A 6,000-nucleotide genomic window follows, 5' to 3' on the forward strand; every position below is an offset into this window, starting at 1 on the left:
GATGGGTCAGATTCACTTGAGCAGTCTTCTACCTCCACTTTTGATGTAGAGAGTGATTCAGAGGACTCACCTCCTTCCTCTCCTAGTCATCATTCATAGGTTGATGATTCTCCTCTAGATTCTCCATCTTCTGGTCCACTTTGGGCTAGACAAACCTTGTAGTTTGCAGGTGATTGGGTTGGGGATCCATCAGACACCAAGCAAACTCATTTACAATTCTAGGATGCTCTACATATCTTCATTGCTACTACCTCAAATCTGCAGTCCTTTCATGAGGCTTCTGGTATTTCTGAGTGGGATACAGCTATGCAGGAAGAGTATAGTTCCTTGATAAGGAATTGCACTTGGGATCTTGTCCCTTTTCCTAAGGGAAGAAAACTTGTTCGATGTAAGTGGATCTATCGGACAAAATTTGCAAGCTTTGCTGGAGGTGCAAGATGCTTCATCTTTTGGGGGGGCTGCTTCCTCTCACTTGGAGTCCTAATTTTCTTTGGGGAGTCTCTTTTCTCTCTCTTTTGGGGGAATTTTATGTACATGGGTACCTCATCAGGCTTGACTTGCCAGGACCCATTTCTACATCCACCTAAGCTTCACTTATGGGGGGGTGTTAGTGTAATTTTTTATTTTTCCTATTTTGCTAGGTTTTTCCTACACCTTTAATAATCTTGCTTAGGTTAATAAAGCATATCTTATTAGGTGAATGGTTGTGAGGTGTCACCTTCCTAGATGTGAGCATCCATTAGCTATCTTGGGAAGATACTTTACTATCTTTAGTCTGATAGATGGTTGCTCTTCATTGGTTGGTATTGCCACCTCCTCCCTCTTCCTAGCCTATATAAGCATGCTACCTGGCTTGTATTTGCATCTCTTGTTTTTGCATCCTCTTAATGCTATTTTGCTTACAGCATTTGCATTACTCTCTTGGAGACTAACTCTATGATGTTATTTTGATTTTGTATCATCTGCATTCATAGTTTAGATATTTACTCTTTGCACTAGTGTTCTGGGTTATTAATCTTATCAGATTCTAACAGAATTTGGTCAAAGTTTGGTTGAAAATTGGGTCAAAATTTTGAACAATAATGGTCAAAAAATGGTCTCAAATGTACTAGTGTACCCATTTGGTAATGTAATTAGTGCAAACTAAAATGTATGACTTACCATTTGATGAAGGCTTTATGGGTCCAGTAAAATCAATTCCTCATTTTTCAAAGGGCATAACAATTACCCATGGTTGTGAGGTCATTTCATTGGATTTGGCAGGTCTTCCCATTCTTTGGCATCACTACACTTTTGGGTATACCTTGTTGCATCCTTATGGAGATTTGGCCAGTAGTAACCTATGGTTAATATTTTTGAATGTTGTCCTCTTTACTGCAAAGTTTCCTCCACATGATTCATCATGAAATGTACAAAGAATGTAATGTGTTTAATCTTCCCTTACACATATATGCATTACTTGATCGTGTCCTATATTTAAAACATACACCCAATGATCCAAGAAAAGTTGAATCTTTTCTTTGCTAACAATCTTCTCTCTTTCAAAGAGAAATGTGTTGGTGTTCTTGTAGTAGTAAGATAATTTGCAATATCAGTACACCATGGGTTTTGAGTTGATATATAGAACATATATTCATCTGGAAAGCTATCATCAATTTTTGTAGGATCCTCTAGAACATTTATGCAAGAAAGAAAATCAGCAACTACATTAGCTTTTCTTGGCTTATCTACTATGTTCAAATAAAATCATTGCATGAGTAAGAACTAGCAAGCCAATATTTTGGAAAAAATAGGCTTATTCATCAAATATTGTATAGTAGAGTGATCTATATGGACAAATATTTCATAACTTGTTATGTAGTATCTGAACTTATTAAGTGCATATATCATTGCAAGTAGCTCCTTCTCAATGACAATGTAATTGAACTATGCCCCTTGAAAATTCTTACTAATATAATAGATAGCATGTTATATGCATCCTTCTTTCTATACCAAGATAGCTCCTATGGAATGATCTGAAGCTTCAATATAGATATGGAATGGTGGGCTCTAATTAGAACCTTGTAACATAGGTATTATAGTTAATACTTCCTTCAACTATTGAAATGAGTTGTCACACTCTAAATTCCATGAAAAATTAGAGTACTTTTTTAGAAGATTATATAGTGGAGCTGTAATTTGACTAAATTCTTTTGTGAATCTCCTGTAGTAACTAGCATGCCCAAGGAAGCTCGTAACATCTTTTTTCTTTATAGTGGTTGGAAATGATTTGGTCACTTGAATCTTGGCTAGATCAACTTGACTAACCAAGGAGGAAATGCAGTGCCCCAAAATAACTCCTTCCTGCATCATCATATATCACTTTTCACTATTTAGAGAAAGATTATATTCTTGACATATTTTTAGAACCTTATCTAAGTTAGCTTGTCCCTCCTCAAATGTGGAACCATATGTAGTAAATTCATCCATATAAATTTCCATGCAATTAGCAGATATGTTAGAAATTATACTAATCATAGCTCTTTGAAAAGTTGAAGGTGCATTCCATAGACTAAAAGGTAGTACTAAATAGGTAAATTTTCCCCAATGATAGGTGAAGGTGGTATTGTCTTGATCCTCATGTGTTATCTTTATCTAATTATAACCACTATACCCATTTAAAAAAGAAAAATACTTCTTACCAACCAAAGTATCAAGAACTTGACTAGTGGAAGGCAAGGGAAATTGATCCTTCTTAGTTGATAAGTTTAATTCTGTATAATCCACAAAAACTCTCCATTTACTACACTTTTTAGGTACTATCACCAAATTAGAGACCCATTGACTATCAGATATTAGATAAATGAAACATTTATTTAACAAATTTTGCAATTTAGTTTTCACTATATCTCTTAACATTGGATTAATTCTTTTTTGTGGTTGCCTAACATGTTTGCACTCTAGACTTATTTAGATCCTATGGATACAAATTTTAGGATCAAGCTCTTTCATGTCAGTACAATCCCATGCAAATGATTGTTGATTTTCCTGTAGCAACTTAAGAAGACTCTTTTTGTGGATTGGAGAAATACTTTTCTTAATATTTAATTCTTTCTTGGGTATGACTTTAATTTTGGACACCTTTCTAATATGGCTACTTTAGAAAAAGTAGGTAAGTGGAGCTCATGAGGTAGCAATGCATGAAGAAACTAAGAAACTTCAAAAAAGTAAGGTGCATTTGGAAGTGGAAGGATATTTTCTAAGGAACAATATTTTTCTTGACATAGTGTAAAGTTGGCATCATACTCATTGGATAAGATGGTTGTAATGATATCATCATCTTCCTATGAGACCATAAATGGATTCTTATCAATTACCATAAGTTGGTCAACTAAGTTCACTTCTAGTTCATTACTACGTAAGTCATGCCATATGGATTTGTCATCTTCTAAAAGTGGTTGAGTAGAGGAATACAAAGTTTAATTTCTTCATCTTAATTCTATTAGAGATTGTCATTTTTTCTAGAATGACAAGATATAAAATAATCAGTAATGGCTAGCCATGGTCTACCTATAATTGTAGGATAGCCACACAAGGTAGCTTTGGGGGATAAAATAAAGAAATTTGCTAGATATTTCCAAGAACCTAACAAGCTAAAGGATTATAAATGTTTTTCTTAGGCCAATAATATTTAGGTAAGAAAAAACCTTCCTTCTCATGACATTAGTTTATGCTCCCAATTCAAATAAAGTATTTTGAACCTAAACCCCATTAATAAAAATAGTAATAATAGGGATTCTAAGATCTAAGTATTTGGAGATTGACAACTTATCCAACATCAAGTTTGATAATTGACCCATAATATGAACTATTTGAGGATCCTTTCTCGTCCTACTAGGTTGTTTAATAAAAGCTTCTCTAGTGGACTTAGTGTATTCTAGAACCTCTTTAATATCATCCATCAATTATATTTTGACACTCATCTATCTTAATTGATTAAGTAATTCTACTATAGCTAGATTTTCAATAGAGGTAGCAAGGTTAGAAAGCCTTTGAGAAAATGATGAAGTTTGTTTTAGATGAGTAAATGATGGAGTGGGTGCATCCTTATTTTTACTAGGAGAATCATCAATAGATGCTTACATAATGACAAGACCCTTGAGTGTAGGAAGAGAAATCTTTGACTATAAGTATATGCTATTAAGGGTAATAGAATAAGTTTATTGCTAGTTAGGTTGCTTGTTGTTAGGATTGGGATTGGGTTGGGTAGGAAGTTGGGTTTACTTTGGTTGAGTTACATTGGTTGTAGGAGGAGGAAGTGGTATAGCTTTCTGTCGAGGTGGCAAAAATATGGCTTTTTGGTTAGGTTGATTAGTTCCCCACTAAGGTGATTTTTGCCAGTTACCTTGTGAAGGTTGTCATTGATTAGATTACTGCCAAGGTTGTTGAAGTTGTTGCCATTGGTTATTTTGATAAGGTTGATTCCATTTTTGGTTTGGTTTCTTCAATTTATTAAATGGGGGTTATTGTCATTGGTTATTCCATGAAGTTTGGGATTGACTAGACTAGATATTACTCTAATTAAGATGTTCAGGACCAAGATTCTAGAAATATTGATTCTACCATTTACTATTATTATTAATATATATATATATATATATATATATATATATATATATATATATATATATATATAATTTCTTTAGAAATACCTTGTCTTTTGGCCCAAAGGCATGTGTTGAGGAATGTAAAGCACATTCCCATTCTCATCTATGGCTTTGAATTCAGCAGTCAATATCTTGCATTTGCAATTCATTTTCTTTTCTCTACAGTGTGGGAAAAATTCAGCAAGCATACCTTCAACTTCTTCATGCTTCCTTTTAGCATGCATGGTGTTCATTTGTGTAGCAACATTATTTAGAATGTCCTACTTTAAATCATATAACGAATTAGAAAGCTTCACATTTGATACTCTAGAACCATTGATTTTACTAGTGCAATCCCAGCTCCTCTTCCTTTCTTCATAGTTACCTTTGAATAATTAATGCATAATTTTTTATGTCTTTCCAACTCCTTTGAATAATATCACCTCCTGCAATAAGGTCCAATGCTTCAATTCTTTCATCATTAACACCTTTTAAGAAAAGATTCTTTTGAGATTCCTCATTCAATTGATGTTGAGTATTCCTTTGTAGATTGAAAGTGAACTTAGAGACATAGTCTTTTAATGTCTCATCCTCTTTTTGTGACTTTTTAAAAATGTCATCCACTTTTCTATCACAACCTCCACAATACTCCTTATACTTTGTAAGAAAAAAATCTCCATTGCATCCCAATCAGCTACATCATTGGCACCCAACCCCATAAACCATCGAAAGGATGCCTTCTTAAATGGAAATAACTTTAACTTATAGGAATTGGTCATATAGTATTGTATTGCATAAAAAATGTAATAAGAGAATAAACATTAAGCAACTAACATCTATTCCTACACAATCATGAAAACCTCAAAATATGGAAGATAAACATGTAAATAAGCATAATATGAAATCAAAATGACTCAAACTAATAATGCAAACCTCATGAAATCACCAAGTGATTGATGATTTCACATTATGAGATGTGGTTGCTCACAAATCCAGCAACATAACAATGAGGTAGATGGTAGATTATGAAAATGAGGAGAGAGCTCTTCTTTTATAGGAAAAGAGATGCAATCGACGGTTGAGATTGAATGCAAGATTAAGAGCTAGGATCCCTCAAGGTCGATGAGGTGTCTATGAGGTGGAGGCCAAGTAGACTCCAAGTGGATTAGGGTTTTTGACCATTCAAAGGGGGAAATATTCTCACACATGTGTGAACAACCTTTGATGGTGACATGATCAAGAAGTGTGAGAAGCATGTCTTCTCACACATGTGTGAGACAACTTGACTCTCATGCAAGAGGACAAGTGTGCAAGAGTGAGACACCTTGATTCTGATGCAATAGGACAAGTGTGGAAGAGGTGTGAGAAGCATGGC

Source organism: Cupressus sempervirens, chromosome 11, assembly GCF_028749045.1.
Source record: "Cupressus sempervirens isolate cs-2001-9-10 chromosome 11, ASM2874904v1, whole genome shotgun sequence".
Classification (NCBI taxonomy): domain Eukaryota; kingdom Viridiplantae; phylum Streptophyta; class Pinopsida; order Cupressales; family Cupressaceae; genus Cupressus; species Cupressus sempervirens.